Source organism: Suncus etruscus, chromosome 3 (genome assembly GCF_024139225.1).
Source record: "Suncus etruscus isolate mSunEtr1 chromosome 3, mSunEtr1.pri.cur, whole genome shotgun sequence".
Lineage (NCBI taxonomy): Eukaryota > Metazoa > Chordata > Mammalia > Eulipotyphla > Soricidae > Suncus > Suncus etruscus.
Window position 1 is genome coordinate 95,970,488 of NC_064850.1, and position 14,760 is coordinate 95,985,247.

Sequence of the window (14,760 nt, forward strand, 5' to 3'; positions counted from 1 at the left end):
AGTGCTAGGGGGGACTATGTGGATGTCAAGGATTGAACTCCCTCATGCAAAGCATGTACACTAAGGCTTTAAGCTACTCCCCCAATGCAAAATGGCACTTTTTTGGTTTTTGGGTCACACCCAGTGATGCTCAGGGGTTACTCCCAGTTATGCACTCAGAAATCACTCCTGGCTTGGTGGACTATATGGGATGCTGGGGGCTCAAACCACAATCCGTCCTAGGTCAGCACATGCAAGGCAAATGCCCTACCACTTGCACCACCAATCCGGCCCCTAAAAAAATGGCACTTTTTAATTAGAACCATCATATAGCACTCATAGCTCTATAAAGCTATATTAAACTGCAATGAGTTATGACTAGATGATTCTAAAATATATAGTAATTATTTTGAAAGCTAATAAGGGGAGAATTGGGCATTTTACCCCCATTTTAAACATTATTTAATTTTTGAAAATATTGAAATGTTGAATGAAAACATATAATACTTGGAATTTGAATTAACATAGAAGGGTAGAAATAGGTAAAGTAAGATTAACCAAAATATATGGTTATAAGCTAGGTACATTGATGTTCATTTTAATGTTCTTCCTCTTTCTGTATTTGTTCAATATACTCCGCAATAAAAAGTGTCTCTAGGGTCAGGGATGTGGCTCAGTGGTAGAAAATCTGCTTTGCAAGTGTGAGGTCCTGAGTCCTATAGTCAGTACTGAAAAAAAGGTTTTTTGGGTTTTTGTTTTTGTTTGTTTTTTTTTTTTTTCAAAAAGGAAAGTTTTGATTTATTTAGACTTTGGGTCACTTACAACTCTGTGTAAAAGGATGACTGGGGATCAAGCCCAGATCTCCAATATGCAAAGCATGTATGCAGTCCATTGAGCAAGACCTCCTCTCGACTCACCCCCAGGAAGCATTTGGTGGGTTGGGGTTAGGCCACACTCGGTGGCACTCAGGGGTTATTGATCCTGGCTTGGGGGACCATATGGGATACCAGCGATCAAACCAGCATCCGTCCTGGATCAGCTGTGTGCAAGGCAAATTCCCTATCGCTGTCCCAAAAAGCATATTTTTTATAAAACAATAATCCAGGAGCTGGAGAGGTAGTACAGCCTGCAGACAGCCTTGGTTTAATCCCTGGCACTGTATATAGTCTCTGAAGCACCACCAGGAGTGATCCTAAACACAGAGCCAGAAATAAGCCCTGAGCATTGAGGGGTGTGGCTCACAAGCCAAATAACAATAGCAATAATAATAACAACAATAATAAAGTAAAATAATAGTTTGGCAATTTAGTTACCGTATTTTCCGGCGTATAAGACTACCCCCTAATTTTGCAGTTAAAACATAGGTGTAGGCCTATATTCGCTGTATCAGACAGAACGTTCCTGTGCTGCAACTGAATGTACCACAGTGAGCCAATCAAACAAGCAAAGGTTCAAAGGTTATGCTGTAATAGACTTCCTCTCTGACTCTGGCCAATCGAGCAGGCTTTTGACAGTGTAGATTCGGGTCCAGAACATTGTCTAATTTGCAAGCATAAAAAGCCTGCTTGGAGTGGCTGAGTTAGAGAGGCGGTCCGAACAGCCTTGCAGTGATTGGTACAGGATCGAGTTGGAAAATTCGTTTTGTGGCAATATTCAGACAATTTTCGTTTGGCGGCATATTGAAACATTTTTCGGGATATATTCAGTGTATAAGAGGACCCCGATTTTCGGTTGACTTTTTTTTTTGCTTCAAAAGTGGTCTTATACGCCGGAAAATATGATAAGTCTTCATCTCCTTCCTCAGTAGAGAAATGTAGCATCAATTCCCTGTGGTTGTTCATGCCTATTAATATTTAGAAATGTTTTGAGGTTTAAAGATGAAAGATACCATATAACTGAAAGCTACTATTACATTATTAAAATTAAATAAATTATACAGTAAATTTGGAAATCCAAATCTGATCACCACCTCATTCAAGATTATAGTCATATGGAGAATGAGCTTCATGAGAAATACCCATTAAAGACCATTGATCAAAGATTGATTGAACTGATGCTGCTTCCTGTACAGACAACCTCTCGGGCAGAGCCAATGCAAAGATTGGGAAAATTGAATTCATGCTGGTGTCCCCTCTATCTTGCCAGTCAAGGTACTTCTTTTGTTGGCTTGGTTTGTTTTCAGGGTCAAACCCAATGGTGCACAGGAGCTACTTTTGACTTTGTTCTCATGCTCAGGGGTCAAGCCTAAGCTACAGTTTACTGATGTACCAAAATTCTTCTTCTGCCTTTTCTATTAAACCTCTCCTCTGATTCCTAATATCCGCATTATATCATGCAAATTATATTGCTCCACTAAAGCATTTATTTATTCCTGCTTTCATCCATCTACCACTTTCTTGATTTTTATTCAACAAACATTTATTCTTTACTATGTACTGGGTATATATAAAAAGAAAATTAGGGACAGGAGCAGTGGCACAAGAGGTAGGGCATTTGCTTTGCACCTGACTAACCTAGAAAAAACTGCAGTTCTATCCCCCAGCATCCTATATGGTCCCCCAATAGCGATTTCTGAGCTCATAGCTAGGCATAATCCCTCAGCATCACTGGTGTGGCCCAAGAAAAGCAAAGGAGAAAAGAAAAAAAAAATTCATCTTGAAGGAACTCATAAGCTATGAGGGCAGCAAAAAACAAAATAACATCATTTCAGGGTTTCTGGGGATAGCAGGACAGCAGAAGCACACTTGAACCTTGAACCTTGACTAGAAAGGTCACAAGTTCAATCCCTGGGCCTCCCACACACATTCAAAGGCAACCTAGCGATGCTATTGTTTGGCCTTCCTGGTGCCACAATAAAGTGTGTGATCTCAGGTGCATCCTTCCACCATCACAAGAAGAACAACATGAAGGGAAGAGACAAACAAATAAAGATAAAAATAATATAAAGCATTGCAAAAAGTCAAAGTTAGGTTTCTCATTCATAAAAGGGATCATCATCAATAAATTTTGCCTTTTTCTCTTTCGGTCCTCCTAAGGAGTGTTCGGAAGATCAGGGTACCCCAAGAGTGACTGCCAATTGGGACATTGATTCAAAGCAAGGGCCTGAGGATGTGGTGATTCTTGAGCCCTGCAGTGCCAGGAATACTCAGACAACATTGGGGGTGCTGAGAGCCCCCAGGGCTTTACCCAACAGTGTTGGGAGACCTTGTGGTGCCAGGATAGAAGCCAGGTTAGGCACATGATTGGCATGTACCCTATTTTCCGTACTATTTCCTGGCCCTAATAATTTCTATTTTTTTAGACGTATTAACTAAAAATAATGCTGTAGTAAGGAGGCTGAGTGCTAGAGAAATAGCACAGTGAGTAAGGTGCATGCTCTGCATGTCACTGACCTAGGTTTGATCTCTATCACAAGACCTGCCAGAAGTGTTTTCCTGAGTATTGCCCGGTATTATCCAAAAGCTCCTACCCCCAAGAGAGGGAGCCTGAGGAAGAAAAATGTTAAGCACGTATTTGGTTTTGAACCTTGAATTCTAATAGTATGAACTAAATGTACTCAGAATTCTGGAGGTCTCTCTTTTAAGCATCCTGGAGAGAAATTGAATGAGCATTTAAAAGTCTATTTACTTTTCCAGCACTAAGTGTTAAGATTCCTGCTCAGGAGCAAGAGCAGTGGAGCAAGCAGTAGGGCATTTGCCTTGCACGTGCTAACCTAGCACAAACTGTGGCTCGATCCTCCTGTGTCCCATATGGTCCCCCAAGCCAGGAGTGATTTATGAGCACATAGCCAGGAGTAACCCCTGGGCGTCACCGGATACGCCCCCCCCCCAAAAAAAAAAGATTCCTGCTCAAAGGAGGGGAAAAAAAAACAGCCGCAAGTCTCCTGGAAGGGAAGTGAATGGAGCCTGCTTGAAGGAGGATGTGTCTCTGCTGCACTGTGGGGGTTCTATGGGAAAGTGTCAGTGCTGAACAGGAGCCCTACCAGGAGCTTCCTTCTGTTCAAAGAAGTAGGTAACATCCTACAGCAAGGTAAAGGCACAAATGGAAGCTGGGAAGAGCCCCATGGTCTACGGATCTCCAAGGCCAGAGCCAACCAGAAGAACGTTCTGGTTGGTGGAGAGAACTCTGACCACTACAAGGGAATGTTGGGGGTCAGAAAATATCAGAGTCGGGGTGGAGAGATAGCATGGAGGTAAGGCGTTTACCTTTCATGCAGAAGGTCATCGGTTCAAATCCCGGCGTCCCATATGGTCCCCCGTGCCTGCCAGGAGCAATTTCTGAGCATGGAGCCAGGAAAAACCCCTGAGCACTGCCAGGTGTGACCCAAAAACCACACACACAAAAAAAAAAAAAAAAAAAGAAAGAAAATATCAGAGTCTTGGGGCGTGGCAGATTTGTAAAGGGAAGCCTAAAAAGGCCTGTTTATCCCTTCCTGGGTGTGTGGGATGCAGTCCTGGCGCATAAGCAGACATGTGTTGCAAATCAGCCCCTGATGAGGTTGACTGATGGAGGGATGAAGGATGAGGCCTTTCTCCTCCAGCTCGGACCACGAGGTGAATGCGGCGGGAAGAAAGCCAACAGGCAGTCAGGCTTCCGAAGAAAACAGCTCTTTATTCCGAGAAGAGGCCGAAGTCAAAAGGCCCCAGAATAGGCCCCAGGAAAAATGCCCTTCGCCTTTCACAGACCCTTGCTTTATACCCCAGAATCAGGTACCACCCAATGGTGGGATTAGGTACCACCCAATGGTGGGAGCAGAATCAGGTGCCACCCTAGAATGCCAGGTCACACCCTAGGAGGGTAGGGCACAATCACCGATCAGGGTAGGGTCAGTAACATAATAATCACAGGCCCGGAGAGATAGCACAGCGGCGTTTGCCTTACAAGCAGCCGATCCAGGACCAAAGGCGGTTGGTTCGAATCCGGTGTCCCATATGGTCCCCGTGCCTGCCGGGAGCTATTTCTGAGCAGACAGCCAGGAGTAACCCCTGAGCACAGACGTGTGTGACCTAAAAAAAATAATAAATAAATAAACCATAATAATCACATTGAAATGTTTGCATACACAACACAGGGGATCAAACCTAGACCTCCTCCATGTATGCAAAGCCTGTACGCAGGCAGTTCAACTCACTCTCTAGCCCACAAATGGAAGTTTTGACTATGAGCACAAGCAAGATAACAGTTTTATTTTGATCAGTAGCAAACTAGCTACAAACTTAATGGCCAGAATAATAGTATAGGAGGAAGGGCACTTGCCCTGAACATAGCTGACCAGATTAAATCCCCAGAAACCCATATGGTCCCCCAAGACTGCCAAGAATAGTTTCTGAGTACAGAGCCAGGAGTAAACTCTGAGCATCACCCAGTGTGGCCCCAAAACAAAACAAAAAAAATTTTAATGGTTTAAACACAAATGAAAATGGCAATGTCATGTCTCCTGTCTTATAGTCTCCCTGGTTGGACAGTCTGCAGCTCTTAAGGGAGAGGCAGTTGCTAGCTCGTGGCCCATATGTCTCATGAAGTTACAGTAGAATCAGCAGCACTGAAAGCTTTCAGAAACTACCTGTAGTCAATATCAATGACCATCCTGGCCTCTGAATCCATCCCCAAGGAACAGGGCCCCTGTGGGACACTGCTCCCCCTCCAAGAAGGACCGCCATTCCAGTTGTCAGAATGCTGAGAGTAGACCACATTTAGCTAGCTCCTCCCCTGAGTCAACTACTTTCTCTCAAGTCACACTGTCAGAGGTACTCTCCCAATGACTGAGAGAGGTGAAGATGGCCTTAGCCCACTGCCACAGTTCTGCTTTGCCCTTTAAGTGTAACTGCCCTGCTGGGTCCCTGAAGTCTTGCAGCACCCAGCTCACCTCTCCACAGGTAACCCTCGTACATCCCATAGTTTTGAACTTGAAAGCCTTCCTTCACCTCTAGAGATATGGACACTAAACCATGTCCATTTCTGCTTCCTGAAAAATCCAAACTACAACCTCTATGTACCCCCATACATAGATCTTTTCTAGAGCTTCTCTAGAGCTTTCTCCTCACACCAAAAATGCCTCTTTATCTTTCTGCTGAGTAGACTAACTGGCTCTCTGATTCACTGTTGGCCCTGGCCACAAACCACTGAGGTCTGGTGTTCAGGGATGTGGCTCAGTGACAGAGCATTTGCCTTGCAGATTTGAGCCTCTGAATTCCATCCCCACCACCACCACACATGCTGAGTGTGGTCACAGCCTCACCTGCAAACTTTGAACATGACTTCAACAATAGAGAAGAGAGGGAGAAAAACAAAAGGCCCTGGATTCTATTTCTTATAATCAAATTGGTCCATTGAGACTTTAAGTGGACTCAATTCCTTCACAAATTCTAGATTCAGGTATGAAAGCAATGGCTGTATTTCTCTTCACCATAGAAGGAGGAAGTGAAACAGGAGAATTTTTTCACTGGACATCCAGACCCCCACTCCCTGCCACAATATGGTCTGTCCAGCCAGAGTTCTCATTGCTGCTGCCCTCCCCTGTCTACAAGACCATCCTCCCATCTCCCTGCCTACCTGCCTCCGCCTCAGTTACCCTGCTTCCTGCTCTGTGGCCACCGCCTCCCCATTTCCTCCACTTCCTCTCCTACAGACTCAGCTCTGTCCCAGCTGGAAAACCCTCTCCTATCAAGTCAAAAGGGGGGGGGGGGAAAGAGGGGGAAGAGTTCAGAGAGATAGTGCAGCAGTTATTGCATTTGCTTGGCACAAAGACAATCCCAGAGCCAGGAGTAGCTCCTGAGCTCCACAGGTGTGACTCAACAGAAATCTGTCGATTTCTCCAAAGTAAAGTAGAGAAAAACTTCCATGACAGCAGCCCTTACTAGGAAGAATATTTCCTCTTGAGCTTAGGAACAGGGAGTGGGGACAGAGAGCAGTTTTACCCTAAGAACTAGAAATAAGACTATGTGTTTCCAGCCAAAGGAAGGCCCACTTACACCTTCTTAGTCTTATTTCTAGTTCTTAGGGTAAAACTGCTCTCTGTCCCCACTCCCTGTTCCTAAGCTCTTTAGATTTAGACTGAACCAAGCCCTGTTTTTGCCAAATCCTCCAGTGGATGAGTACAGTTGTGCACTTTGGAGTGAAGCTTGCAGGAAGCCCTTTGCTGCACACTGGCTCCATTTCAAGCAGTGAATTTGAAAGCATTTGAAAAACAAGGCTGGCAAAATATCTGTAAAATTTTGGTCATGCATGACAAGTGCTAGGAAAGCAAAGTGCAATATCTGCAGGGGTGCGGGAGTACTGGAGGGCCAGGACAGCGCTGCAGGGAACATCAGACCAGAGAAGTTTCTACACTTGCCATTTGCATGTTCGTTGCTTTTGAATTAAAAGAGTTGGTTGTTTAAAAAAATAAATAACTGACCCACATTGCCTACAGCTGCTGCCCAGGAGAAACTAGACTCCTTAACTGATTCTGCACCCCACTCACTTGAAAGGATCAGTGAATCATTGAAGTCCTTTATGAAGATGTCTCCACCCTGGTTGGAAGGTAAGTTCATGTGGCCTCCCTAGAAAACAGTGCTGAGGTTCCTCAGGAAACTTGAAATAAAAGCTAGAGAAGTACAGCAGGTAAGGAGCTTACCTTGCACATTGACTATCATGGTTTCATCCATATAACACTCCATATGGTTTCCTAAGTCCTTCCAGGAGTGACCCCTAGACAGTCAAGAGCAAGCCTTCAGCACAGCCACGTGTGATCCCAAAAGGAAATGAAACAGAAGTGCCCATAAAGCTATCTTTAATTCAACAATCCCTAAACTACTGGAAATTTAGCCAAAGGACCTGAAATCCCTCTATCTCATAGATGTCTCTATTTTCCTGGGTTCACTGCAGCATGATCTTTAGAACCAAGATACAGCAACAACCTAAGGTTTCATCCACTGACAGATGACAAAGGAAAGGTGGCATGGAGGCTCAGCAGAATGCTATTCAGCCTTGGGGGAAAAGCAGGACTTTTAAAATACATTTGCATTTGCTCACTCCGGGCAGGACAAATGTAAAAGGGGAGAACATGACCTGCACATTTGCTGGTTAGGCCTGAAGCAGACCTGTGTGGGTCCCAAGAATTCATGGAAGGCTGGGAGGGAAACTGGGGAACTAGTGATGGAAAATGTGCAGTGGTGAAGGGATGGGTGTTGGAACACTGTATGACTGGAACTCAATCATCAAAAACTTTATAACTGTGTATCTCATGGTGATTAAAGAATTTATTTTTAAAAAATAAAAATAATTTAAATACACAATGCATATTTTAAGAGTTTAAAAGGCATATATATATATATATATATATATATATATATATATATATTTGGTTTTTGGGTCACATCCGGCGGTGCTCAGGGGTTACTCCTGGCTGTCTGCTCAGAAATAGCTCCTGGCAGGCACGGGGGACCATATGGGACACCGGGATTCGAACCAATCACCTTGGTCCTGGATCGGCTGCTTGCAAGGCAAAGCCGCTGTGCTGTCTCTCCAGGCCCACATATACATATTTTAAGAGCTTTTTTAAAAAAGTCTGTGGAGCCATTGTAGCAATGCCTCTTCTCTTTGCATAAAAGCAATAAATTGTCTAGGAGAGTCGAAGTTCTGTTTTAAATGGAGCTTTAATTATTTGTTACTAAAATAGCAGGTTCCTTGCATGTGTGAGGCCCTGATTTCTATGCAGGAACAGCAAAATAAATTAGTCAATTAAATTAAATAGCATGTTTGTGGGCCTAGGAGAGGGGAGAGAGCCCAGAGGCTCTGAGCTCCTGCTTCCCAAGTAGGAAGCCTAAGCTTATCACCTGCACAACCCCAATAGCCCTAAGCACTACCAGGTGTGACTTCAAACCAAAAACCAAACCAGACAAAACAAAATAGTAGTTTCTTGAAGAAATTGACTTTTAAACAGAATTGCATTTATTTTTCAGCGATTTCAAGTGTTGGAGCATAATTCCACGAAAGGGCAGGCTACAGAGAACTGAAAGTTCCTTGATGTGGAGTGAGGACTGCTCAGGAGAGACAAAATCACAACTACCAACATGTGGAGGACACCTTAGTCACCAGGACTGGAGAGAGAGACCTCAATCCCTCAGGGCATAATATGCCCCTGGAAAGGGGGTTCTCCTGATACTGGGCCTAGTGTCCCCTTCCCAGATCCCTCCCCTCTCTCTTTTTTGTTTGTTTTTGTTTTTGGGTCACACCCAGTGGTCCTCGGGAGTTACTCCTGATTGTGCACTCAGAAATCGCTCCTGGCAAGCATGGGGGACCATATGGGATGCTGGGAAGCGAACCTGGATCCATCCTGGGCAGGCCGCTTACAAGGCAAACATCCAAATGCTATGCTATAGCTCCGGCCCCTCTCCCTTCTCTCTAAGAGGTTTCCAGTTGGCCTCTGTCCCAAAGACAGAGAAACTGAAACTCAGTTTCTACTCCCATGATTGCTTTATAGGGCTAGGAATTATATAAATATATGGTATCTTTTCATTGCTTGAGATTGTTTCGACACATTTCTTTGACGAATAGAGTTTGCTTTGCTTTTTTATTATTATTATTATTATTAATTTACATTTGTTCTCATGCCACAGGCAATGGACTAGTAAGAGCAGACAGTTCTGCGGCACCCTTTTATTTTGTAACAACATGGATGAACCTGTGGAACCCTGCAAGGAATGAGATAAGCTGATACTGGATGAGTAAGATTGCCTGGGCTCAGAGATATGTGCAACCTGAAATCATGACACTCATAGAAACAGTAGAAAATTTTCTGCCAGTTGTGGGGATATGGGGCAGATGCAGAGATGCTGGCCCAAGGGCACAGCTTCACTTAGGTGAAATAAGTAAGTTCTGGAGCTCTCACAACTACACCACTTAACAACTCTGTGTTGTGTGACTGCAAATTGCTAAGAGGGTAGCTCAGAAGTGTTTTTATAACATACAAAATGGTAAAAAAAAAAATATGACATGAGGCATATTGCTTCTTTTAATTGCAGTGAGTTTTTTCGCTACAAAAAAACAAGATGGATCAGAACACCAAGCTGGAAGCCTTCTATAAACCACTTTTCATTTTCAATTACACCACTTCTATTTTTCAATTTTTCAATTATTCTCAAATTATTCAGTTAAACAGTAAAGCCACTTCCTCTCTGTAAATTGCCTTTCTCTTTTCTATTCCAAACTACCCATCTTCCCTTGACTGTTCCCACACACAAAAAACATTCCTCTTAACTTCTCCTTAGAAGCAGAATCACAGTTTAGTACATAATTATAACCTTCCTGTATTTACTCACTGCCTGTGTGTATCACGCCTCACAGACTCATTTGTAAACTCATTAAGGGCAGGGACTGAGTCTCTCTGCAATGCTGTATTCCTGTTAGGTGACTTGTCCTTAATGCATTAGACTAATGCATTAGAATCTATTGCAACCACAGATATATAGATAGCAAAGCATTAAAATAATCAGAATTCCTGCTCTCCTAGTAGGGAGAAAACAAAACAGTTGCATAAATCAATGTAGGATTATAGTATAGAGAGCCTTAAGAAAATCAATATGTTGATTTCTCAAAAATGAATCACAGATTTACCACATGATCCAGCAATTGTATATAGGCATAATAATTAAAAGCAAGATCTCAAAAAAATATTTGTATACCCACTTGTTCATAGCAGCATTATTCATTGACTATAACTGAAAGGTAGAAGAAAACCAAGAGATGAAAAAAAAGTAAGCCACACACTGAAATAATTTTGAGCCTTAAAATAAGATAATTGGGAGAGGGGTAGAGAAGTAGTGCAGTGGGTAAGGCACTTGCATTATGTGTGGTTGCCTCAGGATTAATCCTCAGCACCCCAATAGTTCAGCAGGAGTGATTCCTGAATGCAGACAGGAGTAAGCCCTGAGCACCACTAGGTGTAGAGGAGAAGGAGGAGGAGGAGAAGGAGGAGAGAGAAGAGAAGAGAAGAGAAGAGAAGAGAAGAGAAGAGAAGAGAAGAGAAGAGAAGAGAAGAGGAGAGGAGAGGAGAGGAGAGGAGAGGAGAGGAGAGGAGAGGAGAGGAGAGGAGAGGAGAGGAGAGGAGAGGAGAGGAGAGGAGAGGAGAGGAGAGGAGAGGAGAGGAGAGGAGAGGAGAGGAGAGGAGAGGAGAGGAGAGGAGAGGAGAGGAGAGGAGAGGAGAGGAGAGGAAGAAGAAGAAGAAGAAGAAGAAGAAGAAGAAGAAGAAGAAGAAGAAGAAGAAGAAGAAGAAGAAGAAGAAGAAGAAGAAGAAGAGAAAGAAGAGGAAGAAGAAGGAGGAGGAAGAGGAGGAGGAGGAGAGGAAGTGGAAAGGAGGAGGAGGAGGAGGAAATATTGATATACTTTAGATCCTCACTGATGCCAGTAAAAACAAATACTATATGATTTTATTTTCTTCTTGGTCTTTGGGCCATAGTCTGTGGTACCCAAAACTACTTTTGACTCAGAACTTAGGCGTGAGCCCCTGAGGAGGCCTCTGGCATGCACATCCTGCCTCTAGTATTGTGAGTCCTCACCCTGTCCCATGTATGGCTGCATGGAGGTGGGTTAGTTAGAGTGGCCCATGTCCTGGGAACAGCAGGTAAAGTTTCATAGCCAGGCTCTGGCTGGAGAGTGGCAAGGGTCTTGTTTCTAAATGACTCTCCTTTAATTTTCATCTGCCTTATTATTACCCTTCTTGTCCTTCAGTGCTGCTGTGGTGGTTGTGATGAACCAGGGACCCACGATCACACCTGACTGTGGTGCCCATACATGTAGCTGTGGTGCTTACCATGCTGTGGCGCTGGGCACTCAGCCAAGGTTCTCACCAGGGTACACTTCTTTAACTACGGTGCTAAGAGGGTCACTCTTGGGAAGGGAGGTGAGGATTGGGCCACACTCAGTGGTTCTCAAGGTTCACTGTTAGTTCTGTGCTCAGAGATCACTCCTGGGGGTACTCAGGGATCAACTCAAGGTCATCTGCATTCACAGTAAGTACCATGGCCCCTGTACAGCCTCTGGGGCCCTGGTCACACTCCTGAGCTGTGGTTTTCACACACCTTCTGGCTGAGGTGCATGATGAGAGTCACTGCAGTGTCCACACAGCTGAGGTCCCCAGGAGCAATGACTGAGCACCATCAGTCAAAACCCCAAACCAAAAACTAACTAGGACCTTTATTATTACTTTCCACTCAAGCCTAGGTTTAAGAACTGATGCAGTGTACTTCAGAATTGCCTTTTCGGGGCTGGAGAGGTAACACAGCGGTGTTTGCCTTGCAAGCAGCCGATCCAGGATCTAAGGTGGTTGGTTCGGATATGGTCCCCCATGCCTGCCAGGAGCTATTTCTGAGCAGATAGCCAGGAATAACCCCTGAGCACCGCCAGGTATGGCCCAAAAACAAAAACAAAACAAAATAAACAAACAAACAAAAAACAGAATGGCATTGTCACAAAAAAAAAAAAGGGGGGGGGTGTCGGAGAGATAGCATGGCAATAAGGTGTTTGCCTTGTCTGTAAAAGATTGGTGGTTTGAATCCCAGCATCCCATATGGTCCCCCGAGCTTGCCAGGAGCGATTTCTGAGCATGGAGCCAGGAGTAACCCCTGAGCGCTGCCGGGTGTGACCCAGAAAAAAATAAAGAAATAAAAATAAAGAATGGCCTTTTCAGTAAAAAAAAAAAAAAAAAAAAATCATGAAGATAAATGATTGTATTCACATAGCACCCATATCTCAAGCTACTTTACAGACCAAAAGATTCTCAACCATAATGCCTCATTCTACAAACAGATCAGAGGGAAGGCACAGGCAGTAAGATGAGTTGCTTAGAAGACAGGAGCTTGTCATGAACCACCTTTCTCAAGTCCCCCTTCTAGGTACTGGAAGTGCTTCCATCCACTCATTCTGCAGGCTAATTCCCTGCAAGCAAGGCTATAAAGGTCACTCAGAGGTGTGACCAGGTCAGGTTGACTGTCTTATTAGTGCAAGCTATTAAAATGTGTTCCCAGGAATGACAAGTAGGTCAAAGCTGCTGGATTGAAGTCTTCATCAAGCTGAAACCATTCGTTCCTAATAGTTTTGTGTAATGAAGACCCTAGTCAGCTGTGGCTTTGCACGGCTCTAAAGAAGAAAGCCTCTCATCAGGAGATTACTCTGCTCTCAAGTTACACCAGGAAGGAAACATTTCTGAATATTATGACTATGAAAATTGGTACTGTGTATGCAGGCCTTGTTAAACAGGATGGATATATTATAAACGGAAGTAGGGCCATCTCTCATCACTGAAGACAAGGTTCTACTTGTCCCTATGCAGCTGGTGACACTGATCATGAGTCTGAGTTTGCAAGAAGCAGGATTCAAGGCAGGCCGAGCACTCATGCGAGTCTGGAGTGAAGACAATTCTGTAACCAGTATGGACCATTCTTTAACTTTTTAAGCATAGACTTGTTTCTTTTTTTTTTTTTTTTTTTTTTGGTTTTTTGGTTTTTTGGGCCACACCCTGCAGTGCTCAGGGGTTTCTCCTGGCTGTCTGCTCAGAAATAGCTCCTGGCAGGCACAGGGGACCATATGGGACACTGGGATTCGAACCAACCACCTCTGGTCCTGGATCGGCTGCTTGCAAGGCAAATGCCAAACGCCACTGTGCTATCTCTCCGGGCCATAGACTTGTTTCTTGACTTCAGGTAATCATTAGTGGAGCCTGAGAAATAGAACAGTGGGTAAGGCATTTATTTGCCTTGTAAACAGTCATCCCCTTTTGAATTTCTGGCACCACCTATGGGTCCACCAGGAGTGATCCCAAGTGCAGCGCCAGGAATGAGCCCTGAGTATCACTGGGTGTGGCACCCAAATTAACAAAGAAACATAATTATTGGCAATAATTCAGCATTCACTCAGTTCTCCTATTTCATTTCCTTGAGTCCTCTGATGGGACTGTAAGAAGAATCAAGGTGAAACTGTCAGTCTCCAGGAGTGATAGTACAGCACATGGGGTACTTGCCTTGCACAGTGCTAACCTGCATTTGATCCCTGGCAAAAGTTTGATCATACTGTTTGGTATGGCCCACTTTATAATACAAAGCCGAATGATGATCTAGGAAATATGTCCAATAGCTTTTGATATTCCAGAGAGAGCTGTAAAAAATTCTAGTTGTATCAGCTGGTATGCTTAATGGATATTTTATTTGTTTGGGAATTTTTTTCATTTTTTAGTTTGACTTTTTTTTTTTTAAGCCTGCAGCACCCGGTATTCCCAGGCGGTCTCCCATCCAAGTACTAAGCAGGCCCGACCCCGCTTAGTTTCCGAGATCAGATGAGATCGGGCATGTACAGGGTGGTATGGCCATAGACTGTCTTTTTTCTTTTAATATCAAAGAAATTTTTATTAAAAAATTGTACTTAAAGCATTGTGATTTACAAAGTTATACATAGTTGAATCTTAGACATACAATGTTTTAGCTCCAATACCACCACCAGCCATCAAACTTCCTCCACCAATGTTTTCAGAGTCCATCCCAAACCTCCCTCCCACCCTAACAGGCACCTTTGTAATTTCAGTTGTTAAAGTTTGGGTCTCCCTAAGGGCCAGAGCAATAGTACAGTGGTAGGGCATTTGCCTTGTTCTTGTCAACCCCAGTCAGACCCCAGTTTGATTCCTGGCACCCCATATGGTCCCCTAAGTCTGCCAAGAGCTATTTCTGAGCACAGAGTCAGTGCTGCCAGGAGTGACCTCTAAAATAAATAAATAAATAAATAAATAAATAAATAAAGTTTGGGTTTCATAAT

At 43.8% G+C, this 14,760-nt stretch overlaps 1 non-coding gene across 1 annotated transcript; it reads right to left on the reverse strand.

Annotated features, from left to right (window-relative positions):
• Positions 1 to 14,206: 14,206 nt before the first annotated feature.
• Positions 14,207 to 14,325, reverse strand: LOC126004989 (5S ribosomal RNA). Its single transcript, XR_007494177.1, has one exon. It is a non-coding gene; the product is annotated as a 5S ribosomal RNA (ribosomal RNA).
• Between the last annotated feature and the right edge of the window lie 435 nt (positions 14,326 to 14,760).